The sequence below is a fragment of the Thamnophis elegans genome, chromosome 12, assembly GCF_009769535.1.
Source record: "Thamnophis elegans isolate rThaEle1 chromosome 12, rThaEle1.pri, whole genome shotgun sequence".
NCBI classification, from domain to species: domain Eukaryota; kingdom Metazoa; phylum Chordata; class Lepidosauria; order Squamata; family Colubridae; genus Thamnophis; species Thamnophis elegans.
In genome coordinates this window covers 37,423,523-37,440,448 of record NC_045552.1, presented here as the reverse complement: position 1 = coordinate 37,440,448, position 16,926 = coordinate 37,423,523, and the positions used below count along the sequence as shown (strand labels likewise).

The 16,926-nt window shown below is 46.3% G+C and overlaps 1 protein-coding gene across 2 annotated transcripts in view; it reads right to left on the bottom strand.

The window, feature by feature from the left end:
* Nucleotides 1-15,290, bottom strand: part of AMOT (angiomotin) — a 57,103-nt gene extending 41,813 nt beyond the window's left edge. Inside the window, exon 1 of one of the 2 annotated variants that reach the window (XM_032227938.1) lies at nucleotides 15,079-15,290. The gene's annotated coding sequence lies outside the window, so the exon portion shown is untranslated. Of the gene's footprint in view, nucleotides 1-13,762; nucleotides 14,094-15,078 lie in introns of those variants that run through there. The other variant, XM_032227937.1, reaches the window with a different exon arrangement.
* Nucleotides 15,291-16,926: the final 1,636 nt, after the last annotated feature.

The following is a 16,926-nucleotide window of genomic DNA, read 5'->3' as shown; positions in this document are numbered from 1 at the left end:
GGGAGGGATAGGACATCATCTCTCTCCAGTCCACAACACAGTCCTTTCAGCAGTTCCAAGAAGGCTCCACACCCATTTGCACCCCTCAGGTGGCTGATGACACAGATTATCTGTGTGTGACAATTATCCAGCCAGGTGACCTAAACACCCCGTTAAAAGAATGCAAATGTCCAGCTGCCTGCAAGGAGTATAAATCCTTCCATTCTTCACCATCCAGTCAGAACTGAAGAAGCTTCTTGGATGATAAGCTAAACGTCTTCAAAGAAAAACCAGAAAGTCCAGTTGCCTCTTGGAAAAAAATCACCTTTCAGACAAAACTCTGGATAATCAGGAGATGCAGCTTGACTCACTATCGAAACAAGTTCTAAGGTTCTTTCCATTGGTGGTGGCCAAAGGCAAGTTAGCAGGACGAAAGGGATGGTCTCATTTGAAAAACAGAAGCTTTTGAAGCATGCGAGGGCCTCAATTGGGAAATAACCACATAAAATGTAGGAAGCAAGGGAAAAAGTAACAGAATAACTGAGTTGGAAAAGATCTTGGAGGTCTTCTAATCCAACCTCCTGCACAAGGAGGAGACCCTATAATAGTGATGGCTAACCTTTTCTGGACAGAGTGCCCAAAGCATGCCTGAACTGCCCAAAACCAATGCGCTCCCCGCACATTCACCCTGCCCCCCATGCACATGCAAACCCCCACAGACGCCCAGCACATGCACGTGACCCTGTATATGTGCCCTGCCCCTGCATGGATGCGCACCGATGCATGCCCCCCACCCTCATGCATGTGCGACCCCGTGCGCTCCACCCTCATGCATGCATGGCAGAGACATGCACGTATGCACGTCGGAGCTGAACTGGGGCGATGGCTTGTGTGCCATCAGAGAGGGCACTGTGTGCTACCTCTGGCATGCATGCCATATCACGGCCTTATACCCTTGCGGACAAATGCTTGTTCAATTGTTTCTTAAAAACCTCCAGAGGTCGAACACTCACAATTTCTGGAGGCAACTTGTTCCACTGGTTAATTGTTCTCACCGACAGGAAATTTCTCCCTAGTTCTAGGTTGGATCTCTCCTTGTTACACTGTAGGTTTTTATCCATTATGTCTTGCCATACCATCAGGGGCTTTGAAGAATAGTAGGTTGTCTCCCCTCCCTTTCTGTGGGACAGTTCCCCAATTACTGGAAGGCTGCTATTATATCACCCCTGGTCCTTCTCTTCCTTAGACTGGACAGACTCCGTTCCTTCAACCATTCATCCGATGCTCTAATCTCCAGTCCCCTAATCATCTCTGTTGCTCTTCCCTGCACTCTTTCTAGAGTCTCAACATCTTTTTTGTAGGTGAGGACACATATTGGACACATTATTCCAAGCGTTACTGAAATGAAAATCATATAGAATAATTGTACATTGAAAATACACACTACAAATTCACGGAGAAGACTGTACACAAATTTCCCAGAACAAGAATAAACAATGTTCTACCTTCCCCTCAAGGATAGGCACTTCCTGGAAAGAGAAATAAGTTATCTTACCAAAGTAATCTTGAAACTGATTTTACAGAAGAGATTGCATACATACAATTTTAAGATTGAATTTTTCCACTCTGTTTCAAGCATCTTCAACATTTTTCCTTATGTCTTCTTTCCATTTATTATTTCTTCTAATACTTCTTCCTACAGGACTTATTCTTTTTTTTTCATGCAATGATACTCACTGTAATTTCTTTCACTTCTTTCCTTTTTTCCATGTACATCCCTCCCTCCAAGATTCACTTTCAATTCTATCAACATTATCTCCCACATTCAGATTCTCATCATTCCTTTGTAGCACTTTCATTATAAATCACCCACTCAAATCACTTTTAATTTTATATTCCTTACCTCGCCGTATGACTATTTATGCTTAAGCCTCATTATCTGAAACAAACATCTTTTCCAAAGAGATACTCAAACATCAGCCACTAGTCTCCTCCTCTCTTCGGTCTCAAATGGCCCAGTTGTGTTTTCTTGTTTCATTACCATTCATCTATTCATGTCACGCAAGAAAAATATTCCCCCCCTCTAGATAATATTATTTTGAAATGCTGCACAATTCTCCCAGAAGCATGGTTTTTTTTCTTTCGATATCATTATTTATTGAAATGTAAGATGCAAGGGAAGCGGTGGCTCAATAGCAGTAGACTTATATACCGCTTCATAGGCCTTTCAGGCCTCTCTAAGCGGTTTACAGAGAGTCAGCATATTGCCCCCAACAATCTGGGTCCTCATTTTACCCACCTCGGAAGGATGGAAGGCTGAGTCAACCCTGAGCCGGTGAGATTTGAACCGCTGACCTGCTGATCTAGCAGTAGCCTGCAGTGCTGCATTTAACCACTGCGCCACAATGGCTAAGATGCTGAGTTTGTGATCAGAAAGGTTGGCAGTTCAGCTTTGAATCCCTAGTGCCATGTAATGGAGTGAGCTCCCGTTACTTGTCCCAGCTTCTGCCAACTTAGCAGTTCGAAAGCACGCAAAAAATGCAAGTAGAAAAATAGGGACCACCTTTGGTGGGAAGATAACAGAGTTCTGTGTGCCTTTGGTGTTTAGTCATGCTGGCCACATCACCACAGAGATGTCATTGGACAGCGCTGGCTCTTCGGCTTTGAAACAGAGATGAGCACCGCCCCCTAGAGTCGGGAATGACTAGCACATATGTGCGAGTAGAACGTTTACCTTTAAGATGCAACTATTGCCAACCTATAAATTTCTATATTCATACAAACACAGCACTCTTGATGACACCAGTTTCTCAATATGTTTTAGCTCTTTTATTCAGAATTAAAATTCCCTCTTCAGGGACTCACCAACTCTGCTCCCTCAGAACAAACCCTTTTCAAATCTATTATTTCCTTCTTTTCCTTTTAGCTTCAAAGACCCTCAACATAACTGCTTTTATTTCATTTCATTCTTAATGTGTGCTTCTTACAATCCATCCTCTTACATTCCAGGTTGCAATCGTCCATATATCATGCTTATCATCAGATGAACCCATTATATTGGCCTCTTATCATCCACCATGTCTTTATGATCAATTAAGGCTCTTCACACGTTTTGATAATAGTAGATTATGATCCTTGATGTTACTGTGCCATATATATGACTCCCATTCCAAATTACAATTATACTTTAAAGTCATCAAAAGCTGATGAATGGTAAGAGAAGTTGGCAAATGGCAAAATAACAAAAGTTGGGCAGACTTAGAACTTGGGACATAAGCAAATGCAGGTAATTGTTTCTGTAACTGCTTCCAGCTTTCCGCAAAACTGAAGCAAAAGAATTTGTGATAAACAGGAAGCTATTTTGAGAACTTATATTTCGAACTGGACAAATGACCCCAATGAAATGTTAGTGAATGCTTTTGGAAAGAGAAAAGACCAATCACGCAATCACCTTCAATTAAGCAAACAGTGTAGTTGGAAGGGCAAAGGGTTGGGCCAGGTGGCCTCAGCACTCCAGGCTTCTCATCTCACATGCGGCTTCTCCTTTCTTCCCCAATTCCTCTCTCTCTCTGCCAACTATGATTCAGATGAAAATACAGGTGTGGCACGGCAGGTGCATGGATTAAGGCCAGATTTTACATCCTCATTCCATTCCTTCTCCTTTGGCTGATTTCTCTCATTAACTTGAAGCAAGCAGCACAACGGCTGGCAATAAGAGGACACCTTCTGCACTCTGCAGGATTGTGACTCCCAACCATTAAGGACGTGTCGTTCCCAAAGCCAGGCAATCATTTGTAGATATTTAATCCATAACTGAAGAGTTCCTCATTGTTAAAGGCCAAACTTTGCACTGCCTTGATGAGTAGAATGCTACCAAGATGTTTCCTAAGCCATTAGAAAGGATAGAACTTGAACATCACAAATGCTTTAAGTTGGCCTGATCCTGCTTGACACTTCTATAACATCAATGGATGCTGTTATAATGTGCCACATTTTAGCCAGGTTGTACTGGTTGGTACTGGTTCACTGCATGCGCGCTGTGCGTTGCTGGTGCATGCACAGTTGACTATAAATTGTTCTGTGCATGTGCAAAAACATGCCGGCAAAGGCAGAAGAGACAGAGGAACTGGTTCAGGGGTGTGGTCAGCCTGGGTTGCTGCCGGTTCTGCGACCCAGGCCAAATCACCACTACCGGTTCAGCCAAACTGGTAGCAACCCACCTCTGATTTTAGCCTAACTTCCAAAACATGGTACGCTGAGAATACAGGCATTCTTCCCCACGTAGAGTCCAATCCTAATGCATAAATATCTGGGATTAAAAGAATTTGTTCACAAGAAAGTCGGCACTGGATTTGTCACCTGAAACAAAAGAGTTGATAAAAGAAATTCTTTTTCTGGAAATCCCAGACAGAAATCCAGGAGCCAAACTCTTCAACAGAACAAGGGCTTGCCCCACTGTGACCCAAGTTCCCCCCCCCCCCAAAAAAGGAGTAGTAGAGCATTGCCGTTTAATGTTAAGACTCTGTTCTTTTATTTTGTTCTTCAGCATTTTAGGTCTAACTCTTTGGTTGTTAGCAGCCACATCCCACAAGCATCCCAAGAATGCATTGGCGTCATTCTCCTTTCTTCCAGCGGTTTGGCCATTCCTTTGCTAATTCAGACCAGACCTATGTGCTGGGCTGACCATTAATGAAAACCATATGAGATCATGCTCTAACCTTCAAGCGCTACGAATTCTCCCCCAAATTCATCAAGAGAAACAGAAAGGCTTTCAACAAAAACTCTGATCTTTCCCATTGGCGTAAAAAGTATTTAAAAAGTGTTAAGCTTCATGGAGAGATCAAATAACACATATTTCTAGCCAGGCATTTATTTACTGTGGGTTTCTCTTTTTCTATATGAACTTCAGCTGTTGACATGATTCCTAGGATTACCATTAAAAGGCTGCTTTACAGAAGTCAGGATTTCTGACCTACTGAGTCTGTAGACCAGGGGTGACCAAACTTGGGAACTTTAAGACTTGTGGACTTCAACTCCCAGAATTCCCCAGCCAGCATGCTGGCTAGGGAATTCTGGGAGTTGAAGTCCACAAGTCTTAAAGTTTCCAAGTTTGGTCACCCCTGCTGTAGACAAATACCACAATAAGTAAATACAATTTAATTAAGCAACATGTAAGGGAGCATACAGGTAGTCCTTGCCTGACAACCATCATTGGGCCCAAAATTTCCATTGCTAAGTGAGACATTGCTAAGTGAGTTTTGCCCCGTTTTACTTCCTTTCTTGCTTCAGTTCTTAAATGAATCACTGAAGTTGTTAATAACACGGCTGTTAAACTTCCCCATTGACTTTGCTTGTTTGGCGGTCACAAAAGGTGGTCACATGATCCCGAGACACTGCAACTGTCATAACTATGAGTCAGTTGCCAAGCAACTGTGACAATTTGATCCTGTGACTCTGGAGATGCTGCAACAGTCGTAAGTGTGAAAAAGGGTCATAAGTCACTTTTTTCAGTAACACTGTATTGTCGAATGGTCACTAAATGAGTTCTAAGTTGTAAGTCGAGGACTACCTGTATCCAGCACAGGGGCCATCGTCATCACTGGATGTACACAAAAACTGTAATGGAAATTCTTGGACATGAGGACTCAGGAGCTACCAGTTACAAGACACTTATTATTAACATGTTGTGTGAATCCAATCAACTGCATCTCATTCAATACACCATGATCAAAGACATCCCAGCTTGCATGATTTTGTTTCAAGCATAAATCCAGATTTCTGCCTCTACTGGTGAATTTGTTGGTAGGGCTTTTATTTGTGATTCAATCAATAGTTATATCCCATCCTTCAGCCGGGAGCTCAAGACAGCGTCTTGTGTGTCCCCCCCCCCAAACTTCAGCAACTTCAGCAAATAAGGCGCAAGAATTCTGGGAGTTGAAGTCCACTTATCTTAAAGTTGCTGAGGTTGGAAAATACTCTTCTGGATGCAGCTCTGTTTTTATTTTTGTTTTATCCTTTAAGAAACCTGGGAACTGAATTATGCTGAAATAAGGTCTTGGCCTGGGATCGCTCACGGCCGAGTGCGAGCAGTCCAGAGGTGACATTCAGCAGGTTCTGACCAGTTCTGGAGAACCAGTAGCGGAAATTTTGAATAGTTCGGAGAACTGGTAAATCCCACCTCTGGCTGGCCCCGCCCCTATCTATTCTCTGTCTCCTGAGTCCCAGCTGATCGGGAGGGAATGGGGATTTTGCAATATCCTTCCCCTGCCACATCCAGCAAGCCATGCCATGCCCACCAAGCCTCACCCACATAACTGGTAGAATTTTTTTTTTTTGAATCCCACCACTGGAGCAGACTACTGAGAAGCAACTGTGCCTAGACTCAAAGGCTGCATTTGATGTTACTTTAGGGTTCTAAAGCACCTTACTCTGATCTGGTGATCCAGCCCCACTTCTTACTATTTTTTCAGTCAAAATATGTAGGCTACATCTACTACAGACGTGGCATGAATATTTGAAATTTTGTTATTTTTAAAAATATTTTTAAAGTAAAATGATTCAGAGTGCCAAACTGGCTTTTGATGATGGGGGGCTATTGCCCCTTACCTATTCAGCCCATTTCCAATCTCCCTCTGCTTTTCCTGCAGGTAGTCCAGAAACATTCAAAATTAAAATAAAATAAAGGAGACCTGCTCCTTTTCTGAATCAGAAGCCATCTTGCAAGGAACTCCTGTTGGAGGCAGAATGGCTCTTGCCCCCCATCAAGGAAGAAATCTTGCCACTTGAAGAGAGTTTCCTACCCCTCCCACTCCTGCAAAGAGTTGTAGTAAAACAGAGAAAGACTGACATAAGCTCAAAGTAAATAAATAGAGGAAGTTACCCTTGGAGCACTAAAGAGAAAACTCCCAAACACTCTCATCATTTCGAAGAGTACACTCATTGTCAATAATCACAACTCTTCTCTTTGGTCCAACAGGCTGCAGCCAATCCCTGCCCCATACTCCAGACCCATGAAATGTTTGGGTGCAACCACTGCGGTATGACTTCTGACATGGAAAAAGCTCAAGAGCTCTTGCCTGTGATGGGATAAGCACCTGTTTTTGATACTACTGGATCAGGGGTGTAAATTTAACTGGTAGTGGAAATCTTGAGAACTTCAGAGAACTGGCAAAAATCACCTCTGGTTGGCCCCAGAGTGGGGTGGGAATGGGGATTTTGCAGTATCCTTCCCCCAGGAGTAGGGAGGGAATGGGGATTTTGCAGTATCCTTCCCCCAGGAGTAGGGAGGGAATGGGAATTTTGCAGTATCCTTCCCCCAGGAGTAGGGAGGGAACGGGGATTTTGCAGTATCCTTCCCCCAGGAGTAGGGAGGGAATAGGGATTTTGCAGTATCCTTCCCCCAGGAGTAGGGAGGGAATGGGGATTTTGCAGTATCCTTCCCCCAGGAGTAGGGAGGGAATGGGGATTTTGCAGTATCCTTCCCCCAGGAGTAGGGAGGGAATGGGGATTTTGCAGTATCCTTCCCCCAGGAGTAGGGAGGGAATGGGGATTTTGCAGTATCCTTCCCCCAGGAGTAACGAGGGAATGGAGTTTTTTGCAGTATCCTTCACCTGTGCTATTCCAGAACTGGTAGTAATTTCACCACTGCACTGGCTCCAGTTTCTTTTTGAACTGGACAAGAAACAAGTTTGGAGATCCTCTGGCCCAGCCCCCCTCCTCACCCTGAGGGATTACTGCTGGCCCTCGATGGTCAACCGATCCATCTTATCATTGACTTTTTAATGTCTAAAAAGAACCATTGACTAAGACCGAAGAAGCTATGTTTCCCTCGAAGCGTTACAAGATAGAGTGACAAACACTACTAACTTTTAGATAGCCTTAAAAGAGGACTGATCAATTGAAGGAAGATGGTTATATCAATAACTTATAGTCTCAAACACACAACGTGCACCCATTTAATACTTGGGGTTCCATTCACTCTAATCATAACAACTCTGAGCAGCTTAAAAATACCCCACACAGTAATTTGGGTGAAAAAACTCAACCAAGTAGCTTTTTAAAAGCCAGGTCCTCTCTCTATAGCCTTCTCCAGCTGAAAGGTCTCCAAGAGAGAGAGTGGCCTTGACTTGCTTTTGCTGGACATGCCTTTGGGGAAAAAGTAACCCAGGAAGAATTTCCTGGTCTTGGTGATCGATCTGGAATCTAGGCCAGAGGTTCCCAAACTTGGCAACTTTAAGACTTGTGGACTTCAATTCCCAGAATTCTCCAGCCAGCTGGAGTCTTAAAGTTGCCAAGTTTGGGAACCACTGATCTAGGCCAATACAATACAATAGCAGAGTTGGAAGGGACCTTTGAGGTGTTCTAGTCGAACCCCCTGCCTAGGCAGGAAACCTTATACCGTTTCAGACAAATGGCTATCCAACATCTTTTTAAAGACTTCCAGTGTTGGGGCATTCACAACTTCTGGAGGCAAGCTGTTCCACTGATTAATTGTTCTAACTGTCAGGAAATTTCTCCTCAGTTCTAAGTTGCTTCTCTCCTTGATTAGTTTCCACCAATTGCTTCTTGTCCTGCCCTCAGGTCCCTTGGAGAATAGCTTGACTCCCTCTTCTTTGTGGCAGCTGCTGAGATATTGGAACACGGCTATCATGTCTCTCCTAGTCCTTTTCTATTAAACTAGACATACCCAGTTCCTGCAACCGTTCTTCATGTGTTTTAGTCTCCAATCCCCTAATCCTCTTTGTTGCTCTTCTCTGCACTCTTTCTAGAATCTCCACATCTTTTCTAAACCTTGGCGACCAAAACTGAATGTAGAATTCCAAGTGTAGCCTTACCAAGACATTATAAAGGCCAGGATAACCTCACCTTGTAGTCTGACCATTGGTGGTCAGAGAAATACCCTGGCCTTATGCTTCATCCTAAACCCATGATGGCGAACCTATGGCACATGTGCCAGAAGTGGCATGCAGAGCCCTCTCTCCTGGCACGTGCACCATTGCCCCAGGTCAGATCTCCGTGGCATTTCCTTCGTGGGCTTCTGTTTCCCTGCAAATGATGAAACAGAAGCTCACGAAAGAAAAATATCTTATCTCTTGCTGCACTCTTATCTCAAGGCTGGTGTTGGGATGTCCCACTTCCCACCGGCTAGCTGGACTTCCGGTCTCTGCTGTGAATGTGCACATATCCACGCATGTATGCATGCATGTCTGTGCATTCACACGTGCACACCTTTTAGTGTAGACATGCGCGCACAGAGTTTGGGCACTCGGTGTCCCAAAAGGTTCGCCATCCCTGTCCTAAGCTATGAATTTAAAATATAATTTAGCTTTCCTTGACCATGAGGTTCAGACTAAAATGTAACGGCAATCTATAAAGTTGGGTTCAGACAGCTAAAGTTAGCTAAAAACAATAAACCATGTTATGTCTTAAACTTAACTTCTATTATTTACACAGTCCTGTCTGATGAAGCCATTTTTTTCTGAATTAGGCTTAGTATGGCAAGTGTTCTTGTTTCTTAATAGGTTTTTTAAAAAAAATTATGAGCATTCATGTAGCCAATTTTAATGTTTTAAAGCAATCTTATCTGAATGTAACTTGTATTGTTAACTGTCTTGAAAAAAGAAGTTGGATGGACAGAAGCATACCAGCAGTAATGGCTGGGAGACCGATTTGTGGGCCAGCAAAACTCAGAAGGGAAAAGGTGGGGTGGGGTGGGGTTGGGGGAGAGGGGAGTGCTACAATTGCTACATCCGTCCTGAACACTGTGGAAGCAGCTTTCTGTTCTGCTGCTTCATAATGTACAATGGATAACGACAGCAAGCTTTTATTAGACTTCAATTTTCCCTTAAGGAAAATCTGTGCAGTATGACAACTTGGAAAACTGGCTTTTTAAAAATCGGTTGTTGAGTGCCAAAACAGCATGGAATCCAACTTGGCTTTTGCAGATTATGAAGACACATCTATGGTATTTTTTTGTGGGTGAGAACATTGAAATTGTTGGCTGCTCCCTTCTCCCGGGATATTCTTTGGCTTTCTGGTTTAGCCCATAGCCCTGGGGTTCTTCCACAACCTCCCTCTCAACCACCCATCAAGTTCAACCTGCTCAGAGTGAGCACTGATTATCCTTTTTCTGATAAGCTCCCAGCCTCTTTCTCACCTGGGAAAGGTGAGACTCTGGAGATAATCAGAGATTAAGGCATGCAGACACACACAGCAGGAGCTGCCCAGGGCTAGTTCCACCCTCTCCTTTTGTGAGCTAGGACAGTCATTTCAACAGAATCTGGAAGGACTTTTGTCCACAGGGCATCTTTGGGACAGGAAGCAAAGCTTCCACCTTCCAAACTGATTGGGCCACCAAAGGCCTCCTCATGTTTTAATCAAACCATCTTTGTTAAAGTGACACGAGGGGGAAATCGATGATGGGGATATAATCCCCTTTACCAAGTTTAATTTAATAAAGAGTAAATATAAAAAAAATGATAATTCTTTCCTGATCTATCTTTTACTTTTTGAAGGGTACTCAAAAACCTAGTCTGGCTCTAAAGCCAGCAGCCATGCTCCAGCTAAATGGCACCTCTTAGTAGATCACCTTTATGAAAATTGACATTTAAAATGAATATTATTTTTAACAGGCAAAGAGGAACACATAATGTCACAGGGATGCCTTTTTGAAAAAGGGATTGTTTTTGCTTTAGTTTTGATGATGCTAAATGAGGTTAACATTTACAGTGGAGGGACAGGAGATGCGATCACCTCTTGTGCATGCCCTCTGACATCAATGGCCTAATTTCTGGGAAAGAGTGGCCAAAAAGAATGTAGAGAGCACTTGCGCGACCACAGGATGCCCAATCTTCTACAAGGGAAGTGAAGAGATAAAGATTCAGCAGGTGCAACATCCAGGTCTTCTATTTGTGAGGACATGCATTTAAATCGCACCAGAATCTCCAGAAGAAACACAGAACTGTACTAGAGCCAAGTCAATTTTCTGCTTTTGCAACAGCAGCACCAAAAAAAAAAGAGAGCCTCCTTGGATTTCTCCCAAATGAAGGGATGCAATCCTTGGCAGAATTCAGGGAAGGCTAAACTCCCCGCACCTACTGCTTGCCACTGATCAGCGGCTGGCTTCAGCCTGGATCTCCATCAAGCACCTGGCGCTGGAAAAGGTAGTTCAAGGTAGGAGAAAGGCGCCCATTTTCTCTAAACAATCTGGGTGGCTCTGGAATGGCCCCTGGGCAGCTTCTTTGCTTTGAGGGTAGAAAGGAAATAATGCTTACTAAAACCCAGCTTCACTCAAGAACAAGATTTGAGTCAACAGCAGGGTCACTTGCCAGATAGAAAAGCCGCTCTGTAGCTTAAGCAGAATATTTTGCATCCTGGGAATGAGTAGTTCCTCATTTGCTAGTTAGGAATTTTTAAAAATGCAACTAACTGATCATATAGATATTCAGAACAACAGATCACAGATATGCAGATTGCAAAGCTTTTAAAAAAAATCTGATTGCAAACTGGAATAAAATGTCTTCCCAATTTTAGGCAGTATTATATACTACCTTTTTCTTTGCTTATGAAGGGGCAAATGTACAGGTTATCCTCAACATAGGACCACAACGGACCTCAAAATTTATGTTGCTAAGCGAGAAATTTGTTAAGTGAATTTTGCCTCAATTTACGACTTTTCCTATCACGGTTGTTAAGTGAATTGCTGCAGTTGTGAAATTAGTCATCTGGTTATTAAGTGAGTCTGGCTTCCCCATAGACTTCACTTGCCAGAGATCACCTGACCCCAGGGGACACTGCAATTGTCATAAATGTGAGTCAATTGAATGCAAGCATCTGAATGTAAATCATGTGACACTGGGGTGCGCGCGTTGAAATGGTCATAAGTGTGAAAAATGGTCTTAAGTCACTTTTTTCGATGCTGCTGTAACTTCAGTCACCAAGTGAACTGTTGTAAGTTGAGGACTATCTTTACTTGAACCTTCAAATATCCGAATCTATTTTAAACAGAACTGTGTCCATCCCAAGGAAGAACTCTTTCACACTCTGATTATCCTAGTCATCAGAGCACCATATTTTTTTCTATGCTGATTCAATGAACATCCATGAAATGTGAGGGGAGGGATGCAACATGAGCTAGGGGAGATTGTGGGAAGTCAAGTCCAACGGTACAAATGTCCAGCTAAAGCCAGCCAAAATGGTACCCCTCACCCATCTTTCTTTATAAGAATTTTTATTAAAAATGAATTATTTTCTACCAAAATGTTATTGCTCAATGAACTCGGTGGCTCATTTTTAATCATTTATGACAACAAACCCTTGGCATGATTCATTGTTGCAAGCTAGCATTCCACCAATAAACTTCTCCAAACAATGGCTTTTTCACTGCAGTGGCAACAAAGGTTTGGGGTGGAAGTTATGTGTCGGTGTAGCGAAAGCCCAACGGCTGAGAGTCTCCATTGGAGCCGCTCTGCATGCCAAGCAGAGCAAGGGCTGGACCTGGCCGACTGGCCCACCCTTCCCTAGGCCTGTCCTATCCAAAATTCAAGGTGAGCCCCTTGGAAAGAGCCCCGCCGGTATCACACCCTACTGTGGGAACTCTGAAGCCACTTGTGGGGTGGAGCACCTGCCCCACAGCATTCCTCTTCTCCCTGCTCTGCCTCCCAACCTGGGAATAACCCAAGATGGAGCTTCCTGATATCCACGGGAGGAAGTCTAGGACAGGGGTCTCCAACCTTGGCCACTTTTAAGCCTGGAGTTTTGCTGGCTGGGGAATTCTGGGAGTTGAAGTCCGCCAGGCTTCAGGTTGCCAAGTTTGGAGAGCTGGCATAGGGCAGGGGTCAGCAACCCATGGCTCTGGAGCTGCAGTTAAACCCATTGTTAAATCCAAGAAAAGAAAAGTTTCAGAAGAAAACAGAATGTTTAATTCAACTACATATATTAGCATTGTGTCCCTCAGGAAATAGTCAGAAGGGTTTTGGGGCTCCTGGCGTTTTCTTTTCTGTGGGAAATGGGTCCAAATGGCCCTTTGAGTGTTTAAGGTTGCTGACCCCAACATGGTGTGGAGATGCTTTGCGACCATGGTTGGCATCCGACCGCCACTGATTCAGATTCCGAGGGCTGGGGGCACCCAAAGGTCCTCACTTTACCTCAAGCCGACCATTTATTTCTCTGCCCCATACACTTGGGTCCAAGGCACGCAAGATCCTCACTAAGTCCAGAGGCCAAGGTCACCGTTCTCTGTGCTCACAGCCGCCCCGACGCCACCCTGCCCACTTCCACCTGCCCCACCCAGGGACCCTCAGCCCTTCCCGTCTCCGGGCAACCGCCTCCACGCCTGACTTGATTGCCCAGGATCGCCTAGCGCAAAGTTGACCCGCCCCAACGGTCGCCTTGGCCCGCCACGCCGAACCCAACCCAACCCAGCCGCGACGAAGCCCGGGCGCTCCGGGTGCAGCCGCCCTGCCGACCAGGAGCCCCGGAGGTGGGGGGGTGGGTTCCTGGAGGTGAACCGGCAAGGCCAGGAAGCCTTTTGGCCGTCCGGAGAAAGGCGGCCGTGGGGGGGGGGGGATAAACCCCCTTCCGGGCCCATCGCCACGCCGCCAAAGGGGGCGAGACCGAATCCCTCCCCCCTCCCCCGCGTTTGGCTAGACGGCGTTGGAGCCCCGTTGCAACCCGCTTGTTTTTAAGGGGGGGGGTCTGCTTCCGAACCACCCCTCGTGTGGAACCGAATCCCGGAGGCTCCGGTGGGCGCATCCGAGGTCGCGGCGGGCCGCGCGAGCCTTACCGAGCGGGCGCTGCTGCTGCGGGACAAAAGCGGGCGGCTGAGCGGGAGCGCAGCCCCGAAGCCAGGAACCCATCGCCGCCGTGTCCGCAGGAAGCTCGGCCGTCCCGATTGCCCAGGCGAGGCCAGTAGGAGGAGGAGGCGGCGGCGAGGCGGGCGGGCGACGTCTTCAGCGCCGCGCCCGGGGATCCATGGCTGGGCGGGCAGCAGCAGCGGCGCAGGGAAGTTGGCGAGCCCGTCGCCCCGGCCGCCCCGCGCTGAAGCTTCCCCGCTCGCGGCGCCAGCGGGGCGGGCAGGAAAGGATGCCCGGAGCCACCCGCCGCCCGTTCACTGGCCCGCGCTCGCCCCGACGCCGACGCCGGTTGGACGGCCGGCCTGCCACTCCCGCCCGTTGGGAAAGCGGTGGAGGGGAGGGGGGGTCAGTCGAACAAGGGCCCATTGTCCCCGCCGGGAAGCAGCCGCTCTCGGCCGAGCCCCGGGCGCCCCCCGCAGGCCGCGCACCGTCGGAGGAAAAGGCGCAGGGCGCGTTGGGTCTCCGGGTCCCGCCTGATTTTGCTCCGCCGGGGCGCCTGCATCTCATACGGGGCGGCCCCTGGGCCAAAAGCAGTCGAAGTGCCCGAAGGGGGTGCGGATGGGCGCCTCGGGCATGTCCCCCACTCTCCCGGGGCAGCCTTGGGGACGGTTCCTGTCAGGACCTGAGAAAGCTCAGCGGTCGCCCTGGTTAAGAGCGCCGCTCAAGCAGGGGGGAAGAGTAGGGGGCTCTCAGTGGGACTCCCGCCCCACTTGCCTCCAGGAAACAAGGGTGGGAGGGATAGGAATTAGGATAGGATAGAAATAGGAATAAGGATAGGATAGGAATATGAATAGAATAGAATTATTTATTGGCCAAGTGAGATTGGACACAAAAGGAATTTGTCTTTGGTGCAGATGCTCTCAGTGGACATAAAAAGACAAAATACATTCATCAAGAATCATAAGGTACAACACTTAATGATAGTCACAGGATACAAATAAGCAATCAGGAAACAATCAATATCGATATCAGTCTTAAGGATACAAGCAACAAAGTTACAGTCCAATCATAAGAAGAGATAGGTGATAGGAACGATGAGAAGGCTAATAGTAACAGTAATGCAGCCTTAGTGAATAGTTTGGCAGTGGTGATGGAATTATTTGTTTAGCAGAGTGATGGCGTTCGGGAAAAACTGTTCTTGTGTCTAGTTGTCTTGGTAGGCAGTGCTCTATATCGTCGCTTTGAGGGTAGGAGAAGCCTCTAAGCATCTACCACAAATATCTGCAAGAGCCCCCAAGCCTCTTACCTCAGCCGGAACCAGAGCCACTGCCCTGGCTGTGATGCCTTCAGCATTTTTCCTCCCCAAACAGCCAAAGCGCCCACATTCTCAAGCCGGTTGGGAGCCCAGTTGCTTTGCACCAAGAGCCAAAGAAGGATTGGCAAGGCAAGCAGGACGACTGCAGCTCTCTGCCCTGCTCTTTCCAGCCACTCCTCACCATCCCTCTACTACAACAAAGCAAAGTGTGGAAAGAGTGGAGTGCTTCCTCAGAGGCCGCACCCTCCCAGTCCAAGAAGCACCAGCCACAATTAGAACATTTCCCCCAGAAAGAGGCTGGTTTCCTTCTTGCAAACATCATCCCTTCCGGACATTTTGATCCCAGAAAATGCATGCAGGCCCCTCGTTTAAAGCGACAAAAATGGCTGAACCGGTTACTGGAGCTCTGCTGAACGGTGGTTTTTAAAACTGGGATTTGTGGAATATTCTACAATAACCGTGGTAGATGGAGTCGCCCGGGATAAGGGCAATGCAAGCAGGGGGACCTGGATATATCTTCTCAACCCTATTTTAGATCAAATTGTTTTCCAAAATAGTTGCATATTTTCAAATTTCAAACTTCTCTGCATCAGGGCGGACAGTGAGAAACTGAAGAAGGGAGGGGAAAAAACACAGGCGATTTTCCAGCTGTGCCTTGACCAGAGGCTTACATTCTTGGGCAGAAAGACAGAGAGGAGTCCTCAGATATAGAAGTGGCCTCCTGAAGGGCTGTCACAGGGCAGGGGGTGAATTGCATCTCCATAGGTAGAAATGGAGCAGCAGAGAGACATGTACCGTATTTTTCAGAGTATAAGACGCACCGTCCCCCCCCCAAGAAAGAGGGTGAAAATCTGGGTGCGTCTTATACACTGAATACAGCATTTTTGGCCTACCCAAACCCCGCCACCTTTGCAAAAATGGATGTGCAGAGGGTATGGGAGGCTTGCAAAGTATTCCTGGAGGGTTGGGGAGGGCAAAAACGAGCAAAAAATGGGATGTTTTTGCCCCCTCCCCAGGACACTCTACAAGCCTCCCAAAGCCTCTACAAGCCCCCCCCCCTTTTTTGCAAAAAACGAGGCATGCAGAGGGTTTGGGAGGTCTGCAGAGTGCAAAAACTTTTTTTTTAAAAAAACCCTTCAAAATCATTGTGCATCTTACACTCCAATGCATCTTATAGCCCGAAAAATACGGTATATTCCACTTTCGGAGGAGTTTTCAGGTTATGGGAGCCTGCTTCCTGGAGTGGTGGGGACTCCATCACTGGGGTGGGGTGTGTACTTCAAAGAAGATTGGAGGGTCATTGGTGTGGAATGATTCAGGGATTTATGACATTCCAGCTTCCAAAATCACAAACATTTACCATCCTATCGCAACGCAGAATTCTCTTGGCCAGAATTAGAATCAGAAAGCTTGCAACTATTTTGTAAAGCAGTAGTTCTCCTTTTTTTAAAATTTTATTTCTATGAATCTTGGATGTATGTTTGTTTTCACCCAGCACAAAATGGCCACTATTTCCTTTTAAGCTTTCTTATGTCGACTGGCTGACCCTGAGGAGGGAATCAGAAATGTTCCACCAGGCTGTTTCATTAAAGCACAGAAAAAGTGCCCGTTTCAGCCACTGTTGGGGGTGGGGTGAGGGTGAGGAGAGCAGCTTTTGGCAACCATCTTCCTTTCAATGGAAGGAAATAAGAGTGTGCTGAAGACTTCGTTCAAGAAAGCCTGGCCTGAGGACTTCAGCCAAGCAGGAAAAGAGCAAAGAAAGAAAGCAGGACATCCCAGGCCCCTTTTGCCAAGTCCTCCCCCTCCCCTCCCAGCCTTCCCAAACCATGGCATATACTC